The sequence below is a fragment of the Pristiophorus japonicus genome, chromosome 25 (assembly GCF_044704955.1).
Source record: "Pristiophorus japonicus isolate sPriJap1 chromosome 25, sPriJap1.hap1, whole genome shotgun sequence".
In the NCBI taxonomy this organism is placed as follows: Eukaryota; Metazoa; Chordata; class Chondrichthyes; family Pristiophoridae; genus Pristiophorus; species Pristiophorus japonicus.
Window position 1 is genome coordinate 10,073,773 of NC_092001.1, and position 26,945 is coordinate 10,100,717.

The following is a 26,945-nucleotide window of genomic DNA, read 5'->3' on the forward strand; positions in this document are numbered from 1 at the left end:
ACTGGGTTGGTCTGCTTGCTGGCACAGACGTTTGCAGCAGCTTCCCTGGTGGTCTAGTGGTTAGGATTCGGCGCTCTCACCGCCGCGGCCCGGGTTGGATTCCCGGTCAGGGACCATTGTATTTGCGGTGCTTCGAAATGCAATGATGTTCCTGAACAAGCTTGCAGCTCACCTCGCTGTTGTCGCCCCAACCATCAGCAGCGTGTCGTGATACAACAGACACTTCTGTTTTAAAATCTGCACTAAATGACAAGATCTCGCTCAACAAGTGGAACTCCAATTGCTGATAGACAACGTAAATTTTGCCAATCATGGCTATCTTTAGTCTTCCAGGTACCTATTTGCGCCACAGCACTCGGGCTTATCATCAATCAATGCATTGCCACTGTGGAAATATTCAGCATTTTAAACTTCGCAACGTGTGCAAGACTGGAATCAGGAAATGCCTGGACCATGGGAACTGATAACTTATCCTTGAGCATTCATTTGGCCTGGGCCCCTTCTATATTGAACATTGGCTCACAGCATATCAATGTTTAGCGTTCACAGGCGATTTCCAAGATCTGAATTTCCCGGCAGAGAATTCATGGAGTTTTTGATCTAACCGAGATTCACCATCACTAACGTTGATTCGCGACTGTTATCTCTCTTCATCATATCAATGCTAAGAACTGAACCTGCTTTAATTTCACCTTGGCTCGGGGTCAGTGCGGCTCAATAGGACTTTGGCCCGTCTCCCTTTCACAACGCATCAGTGCCGAGAACAGAACAGGGAATTTTGCTGACATGTTATGTTCTGAAACAGTTATAAACTCTCCAGTATATTTCACTGTGTCTTCAGCACTGTGAGATCTAGCCTGGTGTGCAATCTTTGTGTCTTTATGAACACTTCAGCAGAACATTAAATGAACATATGGAACGACAATTGCTGTTTGACACTTTACGGTTTGCCAACATTTAAGTGCAGTGTGAGAACAATCACAATGATCATTATTCTTCCATGTACGTTCATGCGCGGCATCACCCTAACAAACCGAGCTGATCACAGCCCGGCTATCAGTCAATTCATTGCCAGTGCGGAAAAATGCAAATTTCCAACTTAGCAACGTGCACAATACCGGAATCAGAGAGTGCCTGGATCGTGGGCAATGATAAGTTAACATGAGCATTAAGATTTTCAATATCATTATACATTACATGAACACATCCGGAGCTCATTGCCCAGAAATGAGGACTGAGTGTGCGGGGCAATTCCTTCCGGGGTTTAAGTTTTCTTTCAAAAAGGTGTGAGAAAGTTTTGCTTCGTTTTCTGTCGGGAAGAAATAGCTCAGTTGGGAGAGCGTTAGACTGAAGATCTAAAGTTCCCTGGTTCAATCCCGGGTTTCGGCAATAGCTGGTGATTTTGCGTTTCCTTCATTTTAAGGGGAGAAGCTGGTTTGATATCGAGACAGTGCTTGAGGGAAGAGCTGTTCAGCGGTTGCGTGATACTAATTTTCGACATGATTTTTTTTAGATTCGGCGCTCTTTTTCTGTTACTTTCTATTTATACTCTGCCCAGTTTTGTATATGAAGAGTGAACAATGTTTAAGCGATGCGATGTGTTCAATTCTTATGCAGTAACTCTATCACCCAGTGTGTGCCGGATACAAAATCATCTAGGCTGGGCTTTCACGCAGCCCTGGGGCATTTTGTTGCCGGTTAAATCGGTCGTTTAGGGCGTGGTATTAATAAAGCCAAGAGCGCGGGCCCGATCCCCATATGGGCCATCCCAATTTTTCATACTTTTTATTCGGTTTTTAGTAACTTTTACAATCAAATCTTCATAACGAAACAAATCCACACGGAATCCCAAGGGATGGGAATTATTTGGAATAACAGCCATTGCTTCTTTGCCGACGGTGTGCAGAGCACAACTTTCTGTTTATACGTGTTTCTTGCTTTGCTGATAACCCCTGAACTGGAGACCTGTTTCCGTCAATGGTTATAAGCAGAACAGGCAGACAGAACGGTTCTGTCGCCTGGAGTTGGGCAAAAGGCTGAAGTTCAGGACAAAAGCACAAAATGAAATGTTCACACGGTACCGAGAGTGAAAATTCCCGGAAAAAGGAGAGAATGAAATGGATTTCAGTGGAAGCCTAGCCGCACTTAACGCTGCGATTGCGCGGACATGTCTTTGGTGTTCTCCACAACAACTGCCATTTGCTGCGAACAGTTTTCCCTGGCGCGAATGTGATGAGAATTTCGAAACAGCAAGGAGGAAAGACTGGGTTGGTCTGCTTGCTGGCACAGACGTTTGCAGCAGCTTCCCTGGTGGTCTAGTGGTTAGGATTCGGCGCTCTCACCGCCGCGGCCCGGGTTCGATTCCCGGTCAGGGAACATTGTATTTGCGGTGCTTCGAAATGCAATGATGTTCCTGAACAAGCTTGCAGCTCACCTCGCTGTTGTCGCCCCAACCATCAGCAGCGTGTCGTGATACAACAGACACTTCTGTTTTAAAATCTGCACTAAATGACAAGATCTCGCTCAACAAGTGGAACTCCAATTGCTGATAGACAACGTAAATTTTGCCAATCATGGCTATCTTTAGTCTTCCAGGTACCTATTTGCGCCACAGCACTCGGGCTTATCATCAATCAATGCATTGCCACTGTGGAAATATTCAGCATTTTAAACTTCGCAACGTGTGCAAGACTGGAATCAGGGAATGCCTGGACCATGGGCACTGATAACTTATCCTTGAGCATTCATTTGGCCTGGGCCCCTTCTATATTGAACATTGGCTCACTGCATATCAATGTTTAGCGTTCACAGGCGATTTCCAAGATCTGAATTTCCCGGCAGAGAATTCATGGAGTTTTTGATCTAACCGAGATTCACCATCACTAACGTTGATTCGCGACTGTTATCTCTCTTCATCATATCAATGCTAAGAACTGAACCTGCTTTAATTTCACCTTGGCTCGGGGTCAGTGCGGCTCAATAGGACTTTGGCCCGTCTCCCTTTCACAACGCATCAGTGCCGAGAACAGAACACGGAATTTTGCTGACATGTTATGTTCTGAAACAGTTATAAACTCTCCAGTATATTTCACTGTGTCTTCAGCACTGTGAGATCTAGCCTGGTGTGCAATCTTTGTGTCTTTATGAACACTTCAGCAGAACATTAAATGAACATATGGAACGACAATTGCTGTTTGACACTTTACGGTTTGCCAACATTTAAGTGCAGTGTGAGAACAATCACAATGATCATTATTCTTCCATGTACGTTCATGCGCGGCATCACCCTAACAAACCGAGCTGATCACAGCCCGGCTATCAGTCAATTCATTGCCAGTGCGGAAAAATGCAAATTTCCAACTTAGCAACGTGCACAATACCGGAATCAGAGAGTGCCTGGATCGTGGGCAATGATAAGTTAACATGAGCATTAAGATTTTCAATATCATTATACATTACATGAACACATCCGGAGCTCATTTCCCAGAAATGAGGACTGAGTGTGCGGGGCAATTCCTTCCGGGGTTTAAGTTTTCTTTCAAAAAGGTGTGAGAAAGTTTTGCTTCGTTTTCTGTCGGGAAGAAATAGCTCAGTTGGGAGAGCGTTAGACTGAAGATCTAAAGGTCCCTGGTTCAATCCCGGGTTTCGGTAATATCTGGTGATTTTGCGTTTCCTTCATTTTAAGGGGAGAAGCTGGTTTGATATCGAGACAGTGCTTGAGGGAAGAGCTGTTCAGCGGTTGCGTGATACTAATTTTCGACATGATTTTTTTTAGATTCGGCGCTCTTTTTCTGTTACTTTCTATTTATACTCTGCCCAGTTTTGTATATGAAGAGTGAACAATGTTTAAGCGATGCGATGTGTTCAATTCTTATGCAGTAACTCTATCACCCAGTGTGTGCCGGATACAAAATCATCTAGGCTGGGCTTTCACGCAGCCCTGGGGCATTTTGTTGCCGGTTAAATCGGTCGTTTAGGGCGTGGTATTAATAAAGCCAAGAGCGCGGGCCCGATCCCCATATGGGCCATCCCAATTTTTCATACTTTTTATTCGGTTTTTAGTAACTTTTACAATCAAATCTTCATAACGAAACAAATCCACACGGAATCCCAAGGGATGGGAATTATTTGGAATAACTGCCATTGCTTCTTTGCCGACGGTGTGCAGGGCACAACTTTCTGTTTATACGTGTTTCTTGCTTTGCTGATAACCCCTGAACTGGAGACCTGTTTCTGTCAATGGTTAGAAGCAGAACAGGCAGACAGAACGGTTCTGTCGCCTGGAGTTGGGCAAAAGGCTGAAGTTCAGGACAAAAGCACAAAATGAAATGTTCACACGGTACCGAGAGTGAAAATTCCCGGAAAAAGGAGAGAATGAAATGGATTTCAGTGGAAGCCTAGCCGCACTTAACGCTGCGATTGCGCGGACATGTCTTTGGTGTTCTCCACAACAACTGCCATTTGCTGCGAACAGTTTTCCCTGGCGCGAATGTGATGAGAATTTCGAAACAGCAAGGAGGAAAGACTGGGTTGGTCTGCTTGCTGGCACAGACGTTTGCAGCAGCTTCCCTGGTGGTCTAGTGGTTAGGATTCGGCGCTCTCACCGCCGCGGCCCGGTTCGATTCCCGGTCAGGGAACATTGTATTTGCGGTGCTTCGAAATGCAATGATGTTCCTGAACAAGCTTGCAGCTCACCTCGCTGTTGTCGCCCCAACCATCAGCAGCGTGTCGTGATACAACAGACACTTCTGTTTTAAAATCTGCACTAAATGACAAGATCTCGCTCAACAAGTGGAACTCCAATTGCTGATAGACAACGTAAATTTTGCCAATCATGGCTATCTTTAGTCTTCCAGGTACCTATTTGCGCCACAGCACTCGGGCTTATCATCAATCAATGCATTGCCACTGTGGAAATATTCAGCATTTTAAACTTTGCAACGTGTGCAAGACTGGAATCAGGGAATGCCTGGACCATGGGCACTGATAACTTATCCTTGAGCATTCATTTGGCCTGGGCCCCTTCTATATTGAACATTGGCTCACTGCATATCAATGTTTAGCGTTCACAGGCGATTTCCAAGATCTGAATTTCCCGGCAGAGAATTCATGGAGTTTTTGATCTAACCGAGATTCACCATCACTAACGTTGATTCGCGACTGTTATCTCTCTTCATCATATCAATGCTAAGAACTGAACCTGCTTTAATTTCACCTTGGCTCGGGGTCAGTGCGGCTCAATAGGACTTTGGCCCGTCTCCCTTTCACAACGCATCAGTGCCGAGAACAGAACACGGAATTTTGCTGACATGTTATGTTCTGAAACAGTTATAAACTCTCCAGTATATTTCACTGTGTCTTCAGCACTGTGAGATCTAGCCTGGTGTGCAAACTTTGTGTCTTTATGAACACTTCAGCAGAACATTAAATGAACATATGGAACGACAATTGCTGTTTGACACTTTACGGTTTGCCAACATTTAAGTGCAGTGTGAGAACAATCACAATGATCATTATTCTTCCATGTACGTTCATGCGCGGCATCACCCTAACAAACCGAGCTGATCACAGCCCGGCTATCAGTCAATTCATTGCCAGTGCGGAAAAATGCATATTTTCAACTTAGCAACGTGCACAATACCGGAATCAGAGAGTGCCTGGATCGTGGGCAATGATAAGTTAACATGAGCATTAAGATTTTCAATATCATTATACATTACATGAACACATCCGGAGCTCATTGCCCAGAAATGAGGACTGAGTGTGCGGGGCAATTCCTTCCGGGGTTTAAGTTTTCTTTCAAAAAGGTGTGAGAAAGTTTTGCTTCGTTTTCTGTCGGGAAGAAATAGCTCAGTTGGGAGAGCGTTAGACTGAAGATCTAAAGGTCCCTGGTTCAATCCCGGGTTTCGGCAATATCTGGTGATTTTGCGTTTCCTTCATTTTAAGGGGAGAAGCTGGTTTGATATCGAGACAGTGCTTGAGGGAAGAGCTGTTCAGCGGTTGCGTGATACTAATTTTCGACATGATTTTTTTTAGATTCGGCGCTCTTTTTCTGTTACTTTCTATTTATACTCTGCCCAGTTTTGTATATGAAGAGTGAACAATGTTTAAGCGATGCGATGTGTTCAATTCTTATGCAGTAACTCTATCACCCAGTGTGTGCCGGATACAAAATCATCTAGGCTGGGCTTTCACGCAGCCCTGGGGCATTTTGTTGCCGGTTAAATCGGTCGTTTAGGGCGTGGTATTAATAAAGCCAAGAGCGCGGGCCCAATCCCCATATGGGCCATCCCAATTTTTCATAATTTTTATTCGGTTTTTAGTAACTTTTACCATCAAATCTTCATAACGAAACAAATCCACACGGAATCGCAAGGGATGGGAATTATTTGGAATAACAGCCATTGCTTCTTTGCCGACGGTGTGCAGAGCACAACTTTCTGTTTATACGTGTTTCTTGCTTTGCTGATAACCCCTGAACTGGAGACCTGTTTCCGTCAATGGTTATAAGCAGAACAGGCAGACAGAACGGTTCTGTCGCCTGGAGTTGGGCAAAAGGCTGAAGTTCAGGACAAAAGCACAAAATGAAATGTTCACACGGTACCGAGAGTGAAAATTCCCGGAAAAAGGAGAGAATGAAATGGATTTCAGTGGAAGCCTAGCCGCACTTAACGCTGCGATTGCGCGGACATGTCTTTGGTGTTCTCCACAACAACTGCCATTTGCTGCGAACAGTTTTCCCTGGCGCGAATGTGATGAGAATTTCGAAACAGCAAGGAGGAAAGACTGGGTTGGTCTGCTTGCTGGCACAGACGTTTGCAGCAGCTTCCCTGGTGGTCTAGTGGTTAGGATTCGGCGCTCTCACTGCCGCGGCCCGGTTTCGATTCCCGGTCAGGGAACATTGTATTTGCGGTGCTTCGAAATGCAATGATGTTCCTGAACAAGCTTGCAGCTCACCTCGCTGTTGTCGCCCCAACCATCAGCAGCGTGTCGTGATACAACAGACACTTCTGTTTTAAAATCTGCACTAAATGACAAGATCTCGCTCAACAAGTGGAACTCCAATTGCTGATAGACAACGTAAATTTTGCCAATCATGGCTATCTTTAGTCTTCCAGGTACCTATTTGCGCCACAGCACTCGGGCTTATCATCAATCAATGCATTGCCACTGTGGAAATATTCAGCATTTTAAACTTCGCAACGTGTGCAAGACTGGAATCAGGGAATGCCTGGACCATGGGCACTGATAACTTATCCTTGAGCATTCATTTGGCCTGGGCCCCTTCTATATTGAACATTGGCTCACTGCATATCAATGTTTAGCGTTCACAGGCGATTTCCAAGATCTGAATTTCCCGGCAGAGAATTCATGGAGTTTTTGATCTAACCGAGATTCACCATCACTAACGTTGATTCGCGACTGTTATCTCTCTTCATCATATCAATGCTAAGAACTGAACCTGCTTTAATTTCACCTTGGCTCGGGGTCAGTGCGGCTCAATAGGACTTTGGCCCGTCTCCCTTTCACAACGCATCAGTGCCGAGAACAGAACACGGAATTTTGCTGACATGTTATGTTCTGAAACAGTTATAAACTCTCCAGTATATTTCACTGTGTCTTCAGCACTGTGAGATCTAGCCTGGTGTGCAAACTTTGTGTCTTTATGAACACTTCAGCAGAACATTAAATGAACATATGGAACGACAATTGCTGTTTGACACTTTACGGTTTGCCAACATTTAAGTGCAGTGTGAGAACAATCACAATGATCATTATTCTTCCATGTACGTTCATGCGCGGCATCACCCTAACAAACCGAGCTGATCACAGCCCGGCTATCAGTCAATTCATTGCCAGTGCGGAAAAATGCATATTTTCAACTTAGCAACGTGCACAATACCGGAATCAGAGAGTGCCTGGATCGTGGGCAATGATAAGTTAACATGAGCATTAAGATTTTCAATATCATTATACATTACATGAACACATCCGGAGCTCATTGCCCAGAAATGAGGACTGAGTGTGCGGGGCAATTCCTTCCGGGGTTTAAGTTTTCTTTCAAAAAGGTGTGAGAAAGTTTTGCTTCGTCTTCTGTCGGGAAGAAATAGCTCAGTTGGGAGAGCGTTAGACTGAAGATTTAAAGGTCCCTGGTTCAATCCCGGGTTTCGGCAATATCTGGTGATTTTGCGTTTTCTTCATTTTAAGGGGAGAAGCTGGTTTTTATATCGAGACAGTGCTTGAGGGAAGAGCTGTTCAGCGGTTGCGTGATACTAATTTTCGACATGATTTTTTTTAGATTCGGCGCTCTTTTTCTGTTACTTTCTATTTATACTCTGCCCAGTTTTGTATATGAAGAGTGAACAATGTTTAAGCGATGCGATGTGTTCAATTCTTATGCAGTAACTCTATCACCCAGTGTGTGCCGGATACAAAATCATCTAGGCTGGGCTTTCACGCAGCCCTGGGGCATTTTGTTGCCGGTTAAATCGGTCGTTTAGGGCGTGGTATTAATAAAGCCAAGAGCGCGGGCCCGATCCCCATATGGGCCATCCCAATTTTTCATACTTTTTATTCGGTTTTTAGTAACTTTTACAATCAAATCTTCATAACGAAACAAATCCACACGGAATCCCAAGGGATGGGAATTATTTGGAATAACAGCCATTGCTTCTTTGCCGATGGTGTGCAGAGCACAACTTTCTGTTTATACGTGTTTCTTGCTTTGCTGATAACCCCTGAACTGGAGACCTGTTTCCGTCAATGGTTATAAGCAGAACAGGCAGACAGAACGGTTCTGTCGCCTGGAGTTGGGCAAAAGGCTGAAGTTCAGGACAAAAGCACAAAATGAAATGTTCACACGGTACCGAGAGTGAAAATTCCCGGAAAAAGGAGAGAATGAAATGGATTTCAGTGGAAGCCTAGCCGCACTTAACGCTGCGATTGCGCGGACATGTCTTTGGTGTTCTCCACAACAACTGCCATTTGCTGCGAACAGTTTTCCCTGGCGCGAATGTGATGAGAATTTCGAAACAGCAAGGAGGAAAGACTGGGTTGGTCTGCTTGCTGGCACAGACGTTTGCAGCAGCTTCCCTGGTGGTCTAGTGGTTAGGATTCGGCGCTCTCACCGCCGCGGCCCGGGTTCGATTCCCGGTCAGGGAACATTGTATTTGCGGTGCTTCGAAATGCAATGATGTTCCTGAACAAGCTTGCAGCTCACCTCGCTGTTGTCGCCCCAACCATCAGCAGCGTGTCGTGATACAACAGACACTTCTGTTTTAAAATCTGCACTAAATGACAAGATCTCGCTCAACAAGTGGAACTCCAATTGCTGATAGACAACGTAAATTTTGCCAATCATGGCTATCTTTAGTCTTCCAGGTACCTATTTGCGCCACAGCACTCGGGCTTATCATCAATCAATGCATTGCCACTGTGGAAATATTCAGCATTTTAAACTTCGCAACGTGTGCAAGACTGGAATCAGGGAATGCCTGGACCATGGGCACTGATAACTTATCCTTGAGCATTCATTTGGCCTGGGCCCCTTCTATATTGAACATTGGCTCACTGCATATCAATGTTTAGCGTTCACAGGCGATTTCCAAGATCTGAATTTCCCGGCAGAGAATTCATGGAGTTTTTGATCTAACCGAGATTCACCATCACTAACGTTGATTCGCGACTGTTATCTCTCTTCATCATATCAATGCTAAGAACTGAACCTGCTTTAATTTCACCTTGGCTCGGGGTCAGTGCGGCTCAATAGGACTTTGGCCCGTCTCCCTTTCACAACGCATCAGTGCCGAGAACAGAACACGGAATTTTGCTGACATGTTATGTTCTGAAACAGTTATAAACTCTCCAGTATATTTCACTGTGTCTTCAGCACTGTGAGATCTAGCCTGGTGTGCAAACTTTGTGTCTTTATGAACACTTCAGCAGAACATTAAATGAACATATGGAACGACAATTGCTGTTTGACACTTTACGGTTTGCCAACATTTAAGTGCAGTGTGAGAACAATCATAATGATCATTATTCTTCCATGTACGTTCATGCGCGGCATCACCCTAACAAACCGAGCTGATCACAGCCCGGCTATCAGTCAATTCATTGCCAGTGCGGAAAAATGCATTTTTTCAACTTAGCAACGTGCACAATACCGGAATCAGAGAGTGCCTGGATCGTGGGCAATGATAAGTTAACATGAGCATTAAGATTTTCAATATCATTATACATTACATGAACACATCCGGAGCTCATTGCCCAGAAATGAGGACTGAGTGTGCGGGGCAATTCCTTCCGGGGTTTAAGTTTTCTTTCAAAAAGGTGTGATAAAGTTTTGCTTCGTTTTCTGTCGGGAAGAAATAGCTCAGTTGGGAGAGCGTTAGACTGAAGATCTAAAGGTCCCTGGTTCAATCCCGGGTTTCGGCAATATCTGGTGATTTTGCGTTTCCTTCATTTTAAGGGGAGAAGCTGGTTTGATATCGAGACAGTGCTTGAGGGAAGAGCTGTTCAGCGGTTGCGTGATACTAATTTTCGACATGATTTTTTTTAGATTCGGCGCTCTTTTTCTGTTACTTTCTATTTATACTCTGCCCAGTTTTGTATATGAAGAGTGAACAATGTTTAAGCGATGCGATGTGTTCAATTCTTATGCAGTAACTCTATCACCCAGTGTGTGCCGGATACAAAATCATCTAGGCTGGGCTTTCACGCAGCCCTGGGGCATTTTGTTGCCGGTTAAATCGGTCGTTTAGGGCGTGGTATTAATAAAGCCAAGAGCGCGGGCCCGATCCCCATATGGGCCATCCCAATTTTTCATACTTTTTATTCGGTTTTTAGTAACTTTTACAATCAAATCTTCATAACGAAACAAATCCACACGGAATCCCAAGGGATGGGAATTATTTGGAATAACAGCCATTGCTTCTTTGCCGACGGTGTGCAGAGCACAACTTTCTGTTTATACGTGTTTCTTGCTTTGCTGATAACCCTTGAACTGGAGACCTGTTTCCGTCAATGGTTATAAGCAGAACAGGCAGACAGAACGGTTCTGTCGCCTGGAGTTGGGCAAAAGGCTGAAGTTCAGGACAAAAGCACAAAATGAAATGTTCACACGGTACCGAGAGTGAAAATTCCCGGAAAAAGGAGAGAATGAAATGGATTTCAGTGGAAGCCTAGCCGCACTTAACGCTGCGATTGCGCGGACATGTCTTTGGTGTTCTCCACAACAACTGCCATTTGCTGCGAACAGTTTTCCCTGGCGCGAATGTGATGAGAATTTCGAAACAGCAAGGAGGAAAGACTGGGTTGGTCTGCTTGCTGGCACAGACGTTTGCAGCAGCTTCCCTGGTGGTCTAGTGGTTAGGATTCGGCGCTCTCACCGCCGCGGCCCGGGTTCGATTCCCGGTCAGGGAACATTGTATTTGCGGTGCTTCGAAATGCAATGATGTTCCTGAACAAGCTTGCAGCTCACCTCGCTGTTGTCGCCCCAACCATCAGCAGCGTGTCGTGATACAACAGACACTTCTGTTTTAAAATCTGCACTAAATGACAAGATCTCGCTCAACAAGTGGAACTCCAATTGCTGATAGACAACGTAAATTTTGCCAATCATGGCTATCTTTAGTCTTCCAGGTACCTATTTGCGCCACAGCACTCGGGCTTATCATCAATCAATGCATTGCCACTGTGGAAATATTCAGCATTTTAAACTTCGCAACGTGTGCAAGACTGGAATCAGGGAATGCCTGGACCATGGGCACTGATAACTTATCCTTGAGCATTCATTTGGCCTGGGCCCCTTCTATATTGAACATTGGCTCACTGCATATCAATGTTTAGCGTTCACAGGCGATTTCCAAGATCTGAATTTCCCGGCAGAGAATTCATGGAGTTTTTGATCTAACCGAGATTCACCATCACTAACGTTGATTCGCGACTGTTATCTCTCTTCATCATATCAATGCTAAGAACTGAACCTGCTTTAATTTCACCTTGGCTCGGGGTCAGTGCGGCTCAATAGGACTTTGGCCCGTCTCCCTTTCACAACGCATCAGTGCCGAGAACAGAACACGGAATTTTGCTGACATGTTATGTTCTGAAACAGTTATAAACTCTCCAGTATATTTCACTGTGTCTTCAGCACTGTGAGATCTAGCCTGGTGTGCAAACTTTGTGTCTTTATGAACACTTCAGCAGAACATTAAATGAACATATGGAACGACAATTGCTGTTTGACACTTTACGGTTTGCCAACATTTAAGTGCAGTGTGAGAACAATCATAATGATCATTATTCTTCCATGTACGTTCATGCGCGGCATCACCCTAACAAACCGAGCTGATCACAGCCCGGCTATCAGTCAATTCATTGCCAGTGCGGAAAAATGCATTTTTTCAACTTAGCAACGTGCACAATACCGGAATCAGAGAGTGCCTGGATCGTGGGCAATGATAAGTTAACATGAGCATTAAGATTTTCAATATCATTATACATTACATGAACACATCCGGAGCTCATTGGCCAGAAATGAGGACTGAGTGTGCGGGGCAATTCCTTCCGGGGTTTAAGTTTTCTTTCAAAAAGGTGTGATAAAGTTTTGCTTCGTTTTCTGTCGGGAAGAAATAGCTCAGTTGGGAGAGCGTTAGACTGAAGATCTAAAGGTCCCTGGTTCAATCCCGGGTTTCGGCAATATCTGGTGATTTTGCGGTTCCTTCATTTTAAGGGGAGAAGCTGGTTTGATATCGAGACAGTGCTTGAGGGAAGAGCTGTTCAGCGGTTGCGTGATACTAATTTTCGACATGATTTTTTTTAGATTCGGCGCTCTTTTTCTGTTACTTTCTATTTATACTCTGCCCAGTTTTGTATATGAAGAGTGAACAATGTTTAAGCGATGCGATGTGTTCAATTCTTATGCAGTAACTCTATCACCCAGTGTGTGCCGGATACAAAATCATCTAGGCTGGGCTTTCACGCAGCCCTGGGGCATTTTGTTGCCGGTTAAATCGGTCGTTTAGGGCGTGGTATTAATAAAGCCAAGAGCGCGGGCCCGATCCCCATATGGGCCATCCCAATTTTTCATACTTTTTATTCGGTTTTTAGTAACTTTTACAATCAAATCTTCATAACGAAACAAATCCACACGGAATCCCAAGGGATGGGAATTATTTGGAATAACAGCCATTGCTTCTTTGCCGACGGTGTGCAGAGCACAACTTTCTGTTTATACGTGTTTCTTGCTTTGCTGATAACCCTTGAACTGGAGACCTGTTTCCGTCAATGGTTATAAGCAGAACAGGCAGACAGAACGGTTCTGTCGCCTGGAGTTGGGCAAAAGGCTGAAGTTCAGGACAAAAGCACAAAATGAAATGTTCACACGGTACCGAGAGTGAAAATTCCCGGAAAAAGGAGAGAATGAAATGGATTTCAGTGGAAGCCTAGCCGCACTTAACGCTGCGATTGCGCGGACATGTCTTTGGTGTTCTCCACAACAACTGCCATTTGCTGCGAACAGTTTTCCCTGGCGCGAATGTGATGAGAATTTCGAAACAGCAAGGAGGAAAGACTGGGTTGGTCTGCTTGCTGGCACAGACGTTTGCAGCAGCTTCCCTGGTGGTCTAGTGGTTAGGATTCGGCGCTCTCACCGCCGCGGCCCGGGTTCGATTCCCGGTCAGGGAACATTGTATTTGCGGTGCTTCGAAATGCAATGATGTTCCTGAACAAGCTTGCAGCTCACCTCGCTGTTGTCGCCCCAACCATCAGCAGCGTGTCGTGATACAACAGACACTTCTGTTTTAAAATCTGCACTAAATGACAAGATCTCGCTCAACAAGTGGAACTCCAATTGCTGATAGACAACGTAAATTTTGCCAATCATGGCTATCTTTAGTCTTCCAGGTACCTATTTGCGCCACAGCACTCGGGCTTATCATCAATCAATGCATTGCCACTGTGGAAATATTCAGCATTTTAAACTTCGCAACGTGTGCAAGACTGGAATCAGGGAATGCCTGGACCATGGGCACTGATAACTTATCCTTGAGCATTCATTTGGCCTGGGCCCCTTCTATATTGAACATTGGCTCACTGCATATCAATGTTTAGCGTTCACAGGCGATTTCCAAGATCTGAATTTCCCGGCAGAGAATTCATGGAGTTTTTGATCTAACCGAGATTCACCATCACTAATGTTGATTCGCGACTGTTATCTCTCTTCATCATATCAATGCTAAGAACTGAACCTGCTTTAATTTCACCTTGGCTCGGGGTCAGTGCGGCTCAATAGGACTTTGGCCCGTCTCCCTTTCACAACGCATCAGTGCCGAGAACAGAACACGGAATTTTGCTGACATGTTATGTTCTGAAACAGTTATAAACTCTCCAGTATATTTCACTGTGTCTTCAGCACTGTGAGATCTAGCCTGGTGTGCAAACTTTGTGTCTTTATGAACACTTCAGCAGAACATTAAATGAACATATGGAACGACAATTGCTGTTTGACACTTTACGGTTTGCCAACATTTAAGTGCAGTGTGAGAACAATCACAATGATCATTATTCTTCCATGTACGTTCATGCGCGGCATCACCCTAACAAACCGAGCTGATCACAGCCCGGCTATCAGTCAATTCATTGCCAGTGCGGAAAAATGCATATTTTCAACTTAGCAACGTGCACAATACCGGAATCAGAGAGTGCCTGGATCGTGGGCAATGATAAGTTAACATGAGCATTAAGATTTTCAATATCATTATACATTACATGAACACATCCGGAGCTCATTGCCCAGAAATGAGGACTGAGTGTGCGGGGCAATTCCTTCCGGGGTTTAAGTTTTCTTTCAAAAAGGTGTGAGAAAGTTTTGCTTCGTTTTCTGTCGGGAAGAAATAGCTCAGTTGGGAGAGCGTTAGACTGAAGATTTAAAGGTCCCTGGTTCAATCCCGGGTTTCGGCAATATCTGGTGATTTTGCGTTTTCTTCATTTTAAGGGGAGAAGCTGGTTTGATATCGAGACAGTGCTTGAGGGAAGAGCTGTTCAGCGGTTGCGTGATACTAATTTTCGACATGATTTTTTTTAGATTCGGCGCTCTTTTTCTGTTACTTTCTATTTATACTCTGCCCAGTTTTGTATATGAAGAGTGAACAATGTTTAAGCGATGCGATGTGTTCAATTCTTATGCAGTAACTCTATCACCCAGTGTGTGCCGGATACAAAATCATCTAGGCTGGGCTTTCACGCAGCCCTGGGGCATTTTGTTGCCGGTTAAATCGGTCGTTTAGGGCGTGGTATTAATAAAGCCAAGAGCGCGGGCCCGATCCCCATATGGGCCATCCCAATTTTTCATACTTTTTATTCGGTTTTTAGTAACTTTTACAATCAAATCTTCATAACGAAACAAATCCACACGGAATCCCAAGGGATGGGAATTATTTGGAATAACAGCCATTGCTTCTTTGCCGACGGTGTGCAGAGCACAACTTTCTGTTTATACGTGTTTCTTGCTTTGCTGATAACCCCTGAACTGGAGACCTGTTTCCGTCAATGGTTATAAGCAGAACAGGCAGACAGAACGGTTCTGTCGCCTGGAGTTGGGCAAAAGGCTGAAGTTCAGGACAAAAGCACAAAATGAAATGTTCACACGGTACCGAGAGTGAAAATTCCCGGAAAAAGGAGAGAATGAAATGGATTTCAGTGGAAGCCTAGCCGCACTTAACGCTGCGATTGCGCGGACATGTCTTTGGTGTTCTCCACAACAACTGCCATTTGCTGCGAACAGTTTTCCCTGGCGCGAATGTGATGAGAATTTCGAAACAGCAAGGAGGAAAGACTGGGTTGGTCTGCTTGCTGGCACAGACGTTTGCAGCAGCTTCCCTGGTGGTCTAGTGGTTAGGATTCGGCGCTCTCACCGCCGCGGCCCGGGTTCGATTCCCGGTCAGGGAACATTGTATTTGCGGTGCTTCGAAATGCAATGATGTTCCTGAACAAGCTTGCAGCTCACCTCGCTGTTGTCGCCCCAACCATCAGCAGCGTGTCGTGATACAACAGACACTTCTGTTTTAAAATCTGCACTAAATGACAAGATCTCGCTCAACAAGTGGAACTCCAATTGCTGATAGACAACGTAAATTTTGCCAATCATGGCTATCTTTAGTCTTCCAGGTACCTATTTGCGCCACAGCACTCGGGCTTATCATCAATCAATGCATTGCCACTGTGGAAATATTCAGCATTTTAAACTTCGCAACGTGTGCAAGACTGGAATCAGGGAATGCCTGGACCATGGGCACTGATAACTTATCCTTGAGCATTCATTTGGCCTGGGCCCCTTCTATATTGAACATTGGCTCACTGCATATCAATGTTTAGCGTTCACAGGCGATTTCCAAGATCTGAATTTCCCGGCAGAGAATTCATGGAGTTTTTGATCTAACCGAGATTCACCATCACTAACGTTGATTCGCGACTGTTATCTCTCTTCATCATATCAATGCTAAGAACTGAACCTGCTTTAATTTCACCTTGGCTCGGGGTCAGTGCGGCTCAATAGGACTTTGGCCCGTCTCCCTTTCACAACGCATCAGTGCCGAGAACAGAACACGGAATTTTGCTGACATGTTATGTTCTGAAACAGTTATAAACTCTCCAGTATATTTCACTGTGTCTTCAGCACTGTGAGATCTAGCCTGGTGTGCAAACTTTGTGTCTTTATGAACACTTCAGCAGAACATTAAATGAACATATGGAACGACAATTGCTGTTTGACACTTTACGGTTTGCCAACATTTAAGTGCAGTGTGAGAACAATCATAATGATCATTATTCTTCCATGTACGTTCATGCGCGGCATCACCCTAACAAACCGAGCTGATCACAGCCCGGCTATCAGTCAATTCATTGCCAGTGCGGAAAAATGCATTTTTTCAACTTAGCAACGTGCACAATACCGGAATCAGAGAGTGCCTGGATCGTGGGCAATGATAAGTTAACATGAGCATTAAGATTTTCAATATCATTATACATTACATGAACACATCCGGAGCTCATTGGCCAGAAATGAGGACTGAGTGTGCGGGGCAATTCCTTCCGGGGTTTAAGTTTTCTTTCAAAAAGGTGTGATAAAGTTTTGCTTCGTTTTCTGTCGGGAAGAAATAGCTCAGTTGGGAGAGCGTTAGACTGAAGATCTAAAGGTCCCTGGTTCAATCCCGGGTTTCGGCAATATCTGGTGATTTTGCGGTTCCTTCATTTTAAGGGGAGAAGCTGGTTTGATATCGAGACAGTGCTTGAGGGAAGAGCTGTTCAGCGGTTGCGTGATACTAATTTTCGACATGATTTTTTTTAGATTCGGCGCTCTTTTTCTGTTACTTTCTATTTATACTCTGCCCAGTTTTGTATATGAAGAGTGAACAATGTTTAAGCGATGCGATGTGTTCAATTCTTATGCAGTAACTCTATCACCCAGTGTGTGCCGGATACAAAATCATCTAGGCTGGGCTTTCACGCAGCCCTGGGGCATTTTGTTGCCGGTTAAATCGGTCGTTTAGGGCGTGGTATTAATAAAGCCAAGAGCGCGGGCCCGATCCCCATATGGGCCATCCCAATTTTTCATACTTTTTATTCGGTTTTTAGTAACTTTTACAATCAAATCTTCATAACGAAACAAATCCACACGGAATCCCAAGGGATGGGAATTATTTGGAATAACAGCCATTGCTTCTTTGCCGACGGTGTGCAGAGCACAACTTTCTGTTTATACGTGTTTCTTGCTTTGCTGATAACCCTTGAACTGGAGACCTGTTTCCGTCAATGGTTATAAGCAGAACAGGCAGACAGAACGGTTCTGTCGCCTGGAGTTGGGCAAAAGGCTGAAGTTCAGGACAAAAGCACAAAATGAAATGTTCACACGGTACCGAGAGTGAAAATTCCCGGAAAAAGGAGAGAATGAAATGGATTTCAGTGGAAGCCTAGCCGCACTTAACGCTGCGATTGCGCGGACATGTCTTTGGTGTTCTCCACAACAACTGCCATTTGCTGCGAACAGTTTTCCCTGGCGCGAATGTGATGAGAATTTCGAAACAGCAAGGAGGAAAGACTGGGTTGGTCTGCTTGCTGGCACAGACGTTTGCAGCAGCTTCCCTGGTGGTCTAGTGGTTAGGATTCGGCGCTCTCACCGCCGCGGCCCGGGTTCGATTCCCGGTCAGGGAACATTGTATTTGCGGTGCTTCGAAATGCAATGATGTTCCTGAACAAGCTTGCAGCTCACCTCGCTGTTGTCGCCCCAACCATCAGCAGCGTGTCGTGATACAACAGACACTTCTGTTTTAAAATCTGCACTAAATGACAAGATCTCGCTCAACAAGTGGAACTCCAATTGCTGATAGACAACGTAAATTTTGCCAATCATGGCTATCTTTAGTCTTCCAGGTACCTATTTGCGCCACAGCACTCGGGCTTATCATCAATCAATGCATTGCCACTGTGGAAATATTCAGCATTTTAAACTTCGCAACGTGTGCAAGACTGGAATCAGGGAATGCCTGGACCATGGGCACTGATAACTTATCCTTGAGCATTCATTTGGCCTGGGCCCCTTCTATATTGAACATTGGCTCACTGCATATCAATGTTTAGCGTTCACAGGCGATTTCCAAGATCTGAATTTCCCGGCAGAGAATTCATGGAGTTTTTGATCTAACCGAGATTCACCATCACTAACGTTGATTCGCGACTGTTATCTCTCTTCATCATATCAATGCTAAGAACTGAACCTGCTTTAATTTCACCTTGGCTCGGGGTCAGTGCGGCTCAATAGGACTTTGGCCCGTCTCCCTTTCACAACGCATCAGTGCCGAGAACAGAACACGGAATTTTGCTGACATGTTATGTTCTGAAACAGTTATAAACTCTCCAGTATATTTCACTGTGTCTTCAGCACTGTGAGATCTAGCCTGGTGTGCAAACTTTGTGTCTTTATGAACACTTCAGCAGAACATTAAATGAACATATGGAACGACAATTGCTGTTTGACACTTTACGGTTTGCCAACATTTAAGTGCAGTGTGAGAACAATCATAATGATCATTATTCTTCCATGTACGTTCATGCGCGGCATCACCCTAACAAACCGAGCTGATCACAGCCCGGCTATCAGTCAATTCATTGCCAGTGCGGAAAAATGCATTTTTTCAACTTAGCAACGTGCACAATACCGGAATCAGAGAGTGCCTGGATCGTGGGCAATGATAAGTTAACATGAGCATTAAGATTTTCAATATCATTATACATTACATGAACACATCCGGAGCTCATTGGCCAGAAATGAGGACTGAGTGTGCGGGGCAATTCCTTCCGGGGTTTAAGTTTTCTTTCAAAAAGGTGTGATAAAGTTTTGCTTCGTTTTCTGTCGGGAAGAAATAGCTCAGTTGGGAGAGCGTTAGACTGAAGATCTAAAGGTCCCTGGTTCAATCCCGGGTTTCGGCAATATCTGGTGATTTTGCGGTTCCTTCATTTTAAGGGGAGAAGCTGGTTTGATATCGAGACAGTGCTTGAGGGAAGAGCTGTTCAGCGGTTGCGTGATACTAATTTTCGACATGATTTTTTTTAGATTCGGCGCTCTTTTTCTGTTACTTTCTATTTATACTCTGCCCAGTTTTGTATATGAAGAGTGAACAATGTTTAAGCGATGCGATGTGTTCAATTCTTATGCAGTAACTCTATCACCCAGTGTGTGCCGGATACAAAATCATCTAGGCTGGGCTTTCACGCAGCCCTGGGGCATTTTGTTGCCGGTTAAATCGGTCGTTTAGGGCGTGGTATTAATAAAGCCAAGAGCGCGGGCCCGATCCCCATATGGGCCATCCCAATTTTTCATACTTTTTATTCGGTTTTTAGTAACTTTTACAATCAAATCTTCATAACGAAACAAATCCACACGGAATCCCAAGGGATGGGAATTATTTGGAATAACAGCCATTGCTTCTTTGCCGACGGTGTGCAGAGCACAACTTTCTGTTTATACGTGTTTCTTGCTTTGCTGATAACCCTTGAACTGGAGACCTGTTTCCGTCAATGGTTATAAGCAGAACAGGCAGACAGAACGGTTCTGTCGCCTGGAGTTGGGCAAAAGGCTGAAGTTCAGGACAAAAGCACAAAATGAAATGTTCACACGGTACCGAGAGTGAAAATTCCCGGAAAAAGGAGAGAATGAAATGGATTTCAGTGGAAGCCTAGCCGCACTTAACGCTGCGATTGCGCGGACATGTCTTTGGTGTTCTCCACAACAACTGCCATTTGCTGCGAACAGTTTTCCCTGGCGCGAATGTGATGAGAATTTCGAAACAGCAAGGAGGAAAGACTGGGTTGGTCTGCTTGCTGGCACAGACGTTTGCAGCAGCTTCCCTGGTGGTCTAGTGGTTAGGATTCGGCGCTCTCACCGCCGCGGCCCGGGTTCGATTCCCGGTCAGGGAACATTGTATTTGCGGTGCTTCGAAATGCAATGATGTTCCTGAACAAGCTTGCAGCTCACCTCGCTGTTGTCGCCCCAACCATCAGCAGCGTGTCGTGATACAACAGACACTTCTGTTTTAAAATCTGCACTAAATGACAAGATCTCGCTCAACAAGTGGAACTCCAATTGCTGATAGACAACGTAAATTTTGCCAATCATGGCTATCTTTAGTCTTCCAGGTACCTATTTGCGCCACAGCACTCGGGCTTATCATCAATCAATGCATTGCCACTGTGGAAATATTCAGCATTTTAAACTTCGCAACGTGTGCAAGACTGGAATCAGGGAATGCCTGGACCATGGGCACTGATAACTTATCCTTGAGCATTCATTTGGCCTGGGCCCCTTCTATATTGAACATTGGCTCACTGCATATCAATGTTTAGCGTTCACAGGCGATTTCCAAGATCTGAATTTCCCGGCAGAGAATTCATGGAGTTTTTGATCTAACCGAGATTCACCATCACTAACGTTGATTCGCGACTGTTATCTCTCTTCATCATATCAATGCTAAGAACTGAACCTGCTTTAATTTCACCTTGGCTCGGGGTCAGTGCGGCTCAATAGGACTTTGGCCCGTCTCCCTTTCACAACGCATCAGTGCCGAGAACAGAACACGGAATTTTGCTGACATGTTATGTTCTGAAACAGTTATAAACTCTCCAGTATATTTCACTGTGTCTTCAGCACTGTGAGATCTAGCCTGGTGTGCAAACTTTGTGTCTTTATGAACACTTCAGCAGAACATTAAATGAACATATGGAACGACAATTGCTGTTTGACACTTTACGGTTTGCCAACATTTAAGTGCAGTGTGAGAACAATCATAATGATCATTATTCTTCCATGTACGTTCATGCGCGGCATCACCCTAACAAACCGAGCTGATCACAGCCCGGCTATCAGTCAATTCATTGCCAGTGCGGAAAAATGCATTTTTTCAACTTAGCAACGTGCACAATACCGGAATCAGAGAGTGCCTGGATATTGGGCAATGATAAGTTAACATGAGCATTAAGATTTTCAATATCATTATACATTACATGAACACATCCGGAGCTCATTGCCCAGAAATGAGGACTGAGTGTGCGGGGCAATTCCTTCCGGGGTTTAAGTTTTCTTTCAAAAAGGTGTGAGAAAGTTTTGCTTCGTTTTCTGTCGGGAAGAAATAGCTCAGTTGGGAGAGCGTTAGACTGAAGATCTAAAGGTCCCTGGTTCAATCCCGGGTTTCGGCAATATCTGGTGATTTTGCGTTTCCTTCATTTTAAGGGGAGAAGCTGGTTTGATATCGAGACAGTGCTTGAGGGAAGAGCTGTTCAGCGGTTGCGTGATACTAATTTTCGACATGATTTTTTTTAGATTCGGCGCTCTTTTTCTGTTACTTTCTATTTATACTCTGCCCAGTTTTGTATATGAAGAGTGAACAATGTTTAAGCGATGCGATGTGTTCAATTCTTATGCAGTAACTCTATCACCCAGTGTGTGCCGGATAAAAAATCATCTAGGCTGGGCTTTCACGCAGCCCTGGGGCATTTTGTTGCCGGTTAAATCGGTCGTTTAGGGCGTGGTATTAATAAAGCCAAGAGCGCGGGCCCGATCCCCATATGGGCCATCGCAATTTTTCATACTTTTTATTCGGTTTTTAGTAACTTTTACAATCAAATCTTCATAACGAAACAAATCCACACGGAATCCCAAGGGATGGGAATTATTTGGAATAACAGCCATTGCTTCTTTGCCGACGGTGTGCAGAGCACAACTTTCTGTTTATACGTGTTTCTTGCTTTGCTGATAACCCTTGAACTGGAGACCTGTTTCCGTCAATGGTTATAAGCAGAACAGGCAGACAGAACGGTTCTGTCGCCTGGAGTTGGGCAAAAGGCTGAAGTTCAGGACAAAAGCACAAAATGAAATGTTCACACGGTACCGAGAGTGAAAATTCCCGGAAAAAGGAGAGAATGAAATGGATTTCAGTGGAAGCCTAGCCGCACTTAACGCTGCGATTGCGCGGACATGTCTTTGGTGTTCTCCACAACAACTGCCATTTGCTGCGAACAGTTTTCCCTGGCGCGAATGTGATGAGAATTTCGAAACAGCAAGGAGGAAAGACTGGGTTGGTCTGCTTGCTGGCACAGACGTTTGCAGCAGCTTCCCTGGTGGTCTAGTGGTTAGGATTCGGCGCTCTCACCGCCGCGGCCCGGGTTCGATTCCCGGTCAGGCAACATTGTATTTGCGGTGCTTCGAAATGCAATGATGTTCCTGAACAAGCTTGCAGCTCACCTCGCTGTTGTCGCCCCAACCATCAGCAGCGTGTCGTGATACAACAGACACTTCTGTTTTAAAATCTGCACTAAATGACAAGATCTCGCTCAACAAGTGGAACTCCAATTGCTGATAGACAACGTAAATTTTGCCAATCATGGCTATCTTTAGTCTTCCAGGTACCTATTTGCGCCACAGCACTCGGGCTTATCATCAATCAATGCATTGCCACTGTGGAAATATTCAGCATTTTAAACTTCGCAACGTGTGCAAGACTGGAATCAGGGAATGCCTGGACCATGGGCACTGATAACTTATCCTTGAGCATTCATTTGGCCTGGGCCCCTTCTATATTGAACATTGGCTCACTGCATATCAATGTTTAGCGTTCACAGGCGATTTCCAAGATCTGAATTTCCCGGCAGAGAATTCATGGAGTTTTTGATCTAACCGAGATTCACCATCACTAACGTTGATTCGCGACTGTTATCTCTCTTCATCATATCAATGCTAAGAACTGAACCTGCTTTAATTTCACCTTGGCTCGGGGTCAGTGCGGCTCAATAGGACTTTGGCCCGTCTCCCTTTCACAACGCATCAGTGCCGAGAACAGAACACGGAATTTTGCTGACATGTTATGTTCTGAAACAGTTATAAACTCTCCAGTATATTTCACTGTGTCTTCAGCACTGTGAGATCTAGCCTGGTGTGCAAACTTTGTGTCTTTATGAACACTTCAGCAGAACATTAAATGAACATATGGAACGACAATTGCTGTTTGACACTTTACGGTTTGCCAACATTTAAGTGCAGTGTGAGAACAATCACAATGATCATTATTCTTCCATGTACGTTCATGCGCGGCATCACCCTAACAAACCGAGCTGATCACAGCCCGGCTATCAGTCAATTCATTGCCAGTGCGGAAAAATGCATATTTTCAACTTAGCAACGTGCACAATACCGGAATCAGAGAATGCCTGGATATTGGGCAATGATAAGTTAACATGAGCATTAAGATTTTCAATATCATTATACATTACATGAACACATCCGGAGCTCATTGCCCAGAAATGAGGACTGAGTGTGCGGGGCAATTCCTTCCGGGGTTTAAGTTTTCTTTCAAAAAGGTGTGAGAAAGTTTTGCTTCGTTTTCTGTCGGGAAGAAATAGCTCAGTTGGGAGAGCGTTAGACTGAAGATCTAAAGGTCCCTGGTTCAATCCCGGGTTTCGGCAATATCTGGTGATTTTGCGTTTCCTTCATTTTAAGGGGAGAAGCTGGTTTGATATCGAGACAGTGCTTGAGGGAAGAGCTGTTCAGCGGTTGCGTGATACTAATTTTCGACATGATTTTTTTTAGATTCGGCGCTCTTTTTCTGTTACTTTCTATTTATACTCTGCCCAGTTTTGTATATGAAGAGTGAACAATGTTTAAGCGATGCGATGTGTTCAATTCTTATGCAGTAACTCTATCACCCAGTGTGTGCCGGATAAAAATCATCTAGGCTGGGCTTTCACGCAGCCCTGGGGCATTTTGTTGCCGGTTAAATCGGTCGTTTAGGGCGTGGTATTAATAAAGCCAAGAGCGCGGGCCCGATCCCCATATGGGCCATCCCAATTTTTCATACTTTTTATTCGGTTTTTAGTAACTTTTACAATCAAATCTTCATAACGAAACAAATCCACACGGAATCCCAAGGGATGGGAATTATTTGGAATAACAGCCATTGCTTCTTTGCCGACGGTGTGCAGAGCACAACTTTCTGTTTATACGTGTTTCTTGCTTTGCTGATAACCCTTGAACTGGAGACCTGTTTCCGTCAATGGTTATAAGCAGAACAGGCAGACAGAACGGTTCTGTCGCCTGGAGTTGGGCAAAAGGCTGAAGTTCAGGACAAAAGCACAAAATGAAATGTTCACACGGTACCGAGAGTGAAAATTCCCGGAAAAAGGAGAGAATGAAATGGATTTCAGTGGAAGCCTAGCCGCACTTAACGCTGCGATTGCGCGGACATGTCTTTGGTGTTCTCCACAACAACTGCCATTTGCTGCGAACAGTTTTCCCTGGCGCGAATGTGATGAGAATTTCGAAACAGCAAGGAGGAAAGACTGGGTTGGTCTGCTTGCTGGCACAGACGTTTGCAGCAGCTTCCCTGGTGGTCTAGTGGTTAGGATTCGGCGCTCTCACCGCCGCGGCCCGGGTTCGATTCCCGGTCAGGGAACATTGTATTTGCGGTGCTTCGAAATGCAATGATGTTCCTGAACAAGCTTGCAGCTCACCTCGCTGTTGTCGCCCCAACCATCAGCAGCGTGTCGTGATACAACAGACACTTCTGTTTTAAAATCTGCACTAAATGACAAGATCTCGCTCAACAAGTGGAACTCCAATTGCTGATAGACAACGTAAATTTTGCCAATCATGGCTATCTTTAGTCTTCCAGGTACCTATTTGCGCCACAGCACTCGGGCTTATCATCAATCAATGCATTGCCACTGTGGAAATATTCAGCATTTTAAACTTCGCAACGTGTGCAAGACTGGAATCAGGGAATGCCTGGACCATGGGCACTGATAACTTATCCTTGAGCATTCATTTGGCCTGGGCCCCTTCTATATTGAACATTGGCTCACTGCATATCAATGTTTAGCGTTCACAGGCGATTTCCAAGATCTGAATTTCCCGGCAGAGAATTCATGGAGTTTTTGATCTAACCGAGATTCACCATCACTAACGTTGATTCGCGACTGTTATCTCTCTTCATCATATCAATGCTAAGAACTGAACCTGCTTTAATTTCACCTTGGCTCGGGGTCAGTGCGGCTCAATAGGACTTTGGCCCGTCTCCCTTTCACAACGCATCAGTGCCGAGAACAGAACACGGAATTTTGCTGACATGTTATGTTCTGAAACAGTTATAAACTCTCCAGTATATTTCACTGTGTCTTCAGCACTGTGAGATCTAGCCTGGTGTGCAAACTTTGTGTCTTTATGAACACTTCAGCAGAACATTAAATGAACATATGGAACGACAATTGCTGTTTGACACTTTACGGTTTGCCAACATTTAAGTGCAGTGTGAGAACAATCACAATGATCATTATTCTTCCATGTACGTTCATGCGCGGCATCACCCTAACAAACCGAGCTGATCACAGCCCGGCTATCAGTCAATTCATTGCCAGTGCGGAAAAATGCATATTTTCAACTTAGCAACGTGCACAATACCGGAATCAGAGAATGCCTGGATATTGGGCAATGATAAGTTAACATGAGCATTAAGATTTTCAATATCATTATACATTACATGAACACATCCGGAGCTCATTGCCCAGAAATGAGGACTGAGTGTGCGGGGCAATTCCTTCCGGGGTTTAAGTTTTCTTTCAAAAAGGTGTGAGAAAGTTTTGCTTCGTTTTCTGTCGGGAAGAAATAGCTCAGTTGGGAGAGCGTTAGACTGAAGATCTAAAGGTCCCTGGTTCAATCCCGGGTTTCGGCAATATCTGGTGATTTTGCGTTTCCTTCATTTTAAGGGGAGAAGCTGGTTTGATATCGAGACAGTGCTTGAGGGAAGAGCTGTTCAGCGGTTGCGTGATACTAATTTTCGACATGATTTTTTTTAGATTCGGCGCTCTTTTTCTGTTACTTTCTATTTATACTCTGCCCAGTTTTGTATATGAAGAGTGAACAATGTTTAAGCGATGCGATGTGTTCAATTCTTATGCAGTAACTCTATCACCCAGTGTGTGCCGGATAAAAAATCATCTAGGCTGGGCTTTCACGCAGCCCTGGGGCATTTTGTTGCCGGTTAAATCGGTCGTTTAGGGCGTGGTATTAATAAAGCCAAGAGCGCGGGCCCGATCCCCATATGGGCCATCGCAATTTTTCATACTTTTTATTCGGTTTTTAGTAACTTTTACAATCAAATCTTCATAACGAAACAAATCCACACGGAATCCCAAGGGATGGGAATTATTTGGAATAACAGCCATTGCTTCTTTGCCGACGGTGTGCAGAGCACAACTTTCTGTTTATACGTGTTTCTTGCTTTGCTGATAACCCTTGAACTGGAGACCTGTTTCCGTCAATGGTTATAAGCAGAACAGGCAGACAGAACGGTTCTGTCGCCTGGAGTTGGGCAAAAGGCTGAAGTTCAGGACAAAAGCACAAAATG

At 44.6% G+C, this 26,945-nt stretch overlaps 24 non-coding genes across 24 annotated transcripts; all 24 read left to right on the plus strand.

Moving 5' to 3' along the window:
• The first annotated feature begins 42 nt into the window (after nt 1-42).
• Nucleotides 43-114, plus strand: trnae-cuc (transfer RNA glutamic acid (anticodon CUC)). Its single transcript has one exon. It is a non-coding gene; the product is annotated as a tRNA-Glu (tRNA).
• A 1,197-nt stretch (nt 115-1,311) lies between these two features.
• Nucleotides 1,312-1,389, plus strand: trnaf-gaa (transfer RNA phenylalanine (anticodon GAA)). The gene has a single exon. It is a non-coding gene; the product is annotated as a tRNA-Phe (tRNA).
• A 915-nt stretch (nt 1,390-2,304) lies between these two features.
• On the plus strand, nt 2,305-2,376 carry trnae-cuc (transfer RNA glutamic acid (anticodon CUC)). Its single transcript has one exon. It is a non-coding gene; the product is annotated as a tRNA-Glu (tRNA).
• A 1,197-nt stretch (nt 2,377-3,573) lies between these two features.
• On the plus strand, nt 3,574-3,651 carry trnaf-gaa (transfer RNA phenylalanine (anticodon GAA)). The gene has a single exon. It is a non-coding gene; the product is annotated as a tRNA-Phe (tRNA).
• Nucleotides 3,652-4,566: 915 nt separating this feature from the next.
• Nucleotides 4,567-4,637, plus strand: trnae-cuc (transfer RNA glutamic acid (anticodon CUC)). The gene has a single exon. It is a non-coding gene; the product is annotated as a tRNA-Glu (tRNA).
• Nucleotides 4,638-5,834: 1,197 nt separating this feature from the next.
• Nucleotides 5,835-5,912, plus strand: trnaf-gaa (transfer RNA phenylalanine (anticodon GAA)). Its single transcript has one exon. It is a non-coding gene; the product is annotated as a tRNA-Phe (tRNA).
• Nucleotides 5,913-6,827: 915 nt separating this feature from the next.
• trnae-cuc (transfer RNA glutamic acid (anticodon CUC)) lies at nt 6,828-6,899 on the plus strand. Its single transcript has one exon. It is a non-coding gene; the product is annotated as a tRNA-Glu (tRNA).
• A 1,197-nt stretch (nt 6,900-8,096) lies between these two features.
• Nucleotides 8,097-8,174, plus strand: trnaf-gaa (transfer RNA phenylalanine (anticodon GAA)). The gene has a single exon. It is a non-coding gene; the product is annotated as a tRNA-Phe (tRNA).
• Nucleotides 8,175-9,090: 916 nt separating this feature from the next.
• Nucleotides 9,091-9,162, plus strand: trnae-cuc (transfer RNA glutamic acid (anticodon CUC)). The gene has a single exon. It is a non-coding gene; the product is annotated as a tRNA-Glu (tRNA).
• Nucleotides 9,163-10,359: 1,197 nt separating this feature from the next.
• Nucleotides 10,360-10,437, plus strand: trnaf-gaa (transfer RNA phenylalanine (anticodon GAA)). The gene has a single exon. It is a non-coding gene; the product is annotated as a tRNA-Phe (tRNA).
• A 915-nt stretch (nt 10,438-11,352) lies between these two features.
• On the plus strand, nt 11,353-11,424 carry trnae-cuc (transfer RNA glutamic acid (anticodon CUC)). Its single transcript has one exon. It is a non-coding gene; the product is annotated as a tRNA-Glu (tRNA).
• A 1,197-nt stretch (nt 11,425-12,621) lies between these two features.
• trnaf-gaa (transfer RNA phenylalanine (anticodon GAA)) lies at nt 12,622-12,699 on the plus strand. The gene has a single exon. It is a non-coding gene; the product is annotated as a tRNA-Phe (tRNA).
• Nucleotides 12,700-13,614: 915 nt separating this feature from the next.
• trnae-cuc (transfer RNA glutamic acid (anticodon CUC)) lies at nt 13,615-13,686 on the plus strand. Its single transcript has one exon. It is a non-coding gene; the product is annotated as a tRNA-Glu (tRNA).
• Nucleotides 13,687-14,883: 1,197 nt separating this feature from the next.
• Nucleotides 14,884-14,961, plus strand: trnaf-gaa (transfer RNA phenylalanine (anticodon GAA)). Its single transcript has one exon. It is a non-coding gene; the product is annotated as a tRNA-Phe (tRNA).
• A 915-nt stretch (nt 14,962-15,876) lies between these two features.
• On the plus strand, nt 15,877-15,948 carry trnae-cuc (transfer RNA glutamic acid (anticodon CUC)). Its single transcript has one exon. It is a non-coding gene; the product is annotated as a tRNA-Glu (tRNA).
• Nucleotides 15,949-17,145: 1,197 nt separating this feature from the next.
• trnaf-gaa (transfer RNA phenylalanine (anticodon GAA)) lies at nt 17,146-17,223 on the plus strand. The gene has a single exon. It is a non-coding gene; the product is annotated as a tRNA-Phe (tRNA).
• A 915-nt stretch (nt 17,224-18,138) lies between these two features.
• Nucleotides 18,139-18,210, plus strand: trnae-cuc (transfer RNA glutamic acid (anticodon CUC)). Its single transcript has one exon. It is a non-coding gene; the product is annotated as a tRNA-Glu (tRNA).
• A 1,197-nt stretch (nt 18,211-19,407) lies between these two features.
• trnaf-gaa (transfer RNA phenylalanine (anticodon GAA)) lies at nt 19,408-19,485 on the plus strand. Its single transcript has one exon. It is a non-coding gene; the product is annotated as a tRNA-Phe (tRNA).
• A 915-nt stretch (nt 19,486-20,400) lies between these two features.
• On the plus strand, nt 20,401-20,472 carry trnae-cuc (transfer RNA glutamic acid (anticodon CUC)). The gene has a single exon. It is a non-coding gene; the product is annotated as a tRNA-Glu (tRNA).
• Nucleotides 20,473-21,669: 1,197 nt separating this feature from the next.
• Nucleotides 21,670-21,747, plus strand: trnaf-gaa (transfer RNA phenylalanine (anticodon GAA)). The gene has a single exon. It is a non-coding gene; the product is annotated as a tRNA-Phe (tRNA).
• Nucleotides 21,748-22,662: 915 nt separating this feature from the next.
• Nucleotides 22,663-22,734, plus strand: trnae-cuc (transfer RNA glutamic acid (anticodon CUC)). The gene has a single exon. It is a non-coding gene; the product is annotated as a tRNA-Glu (tRNA).
• A 1,197-nt stretch (nt 22,735-23,931) lies between these two features.
• Nucleotides 23,932-24,009, plus strand: trnaf-gaa (transfer RNA phenylalanine (anticodon GAA)). The gene has a single exon. It is a non-coding gene; the product is annotated as a tRNA-Phe (tRNA).
• A 914-nt stretch (nt 24,010-24,923) lies between these two features.
• Nucleotides 24,924-24,995, plus strand: trnae-cuc (transfer RNA glutamic acid (anticodon CUC)). The gene has a single exon. It is a non-coding gene; the product is annotated as a tRNA-Glu (tRNA).
• Nucleotides 24,996-26,192: 1,197 nt separating this feature from the next.
• Nucleotides 26,193-26,270, plus strand: trnaf-gaa (transfer RNA phenylalanine (anticodon GAA)). Its single transcript has one exon. It is a non-coding gene; the product is annotated as a tRNA-Phe (tRNA).
• The last annotated feature ends 675 nt before the right edge of the window (nt 26,271-26,945 follow it).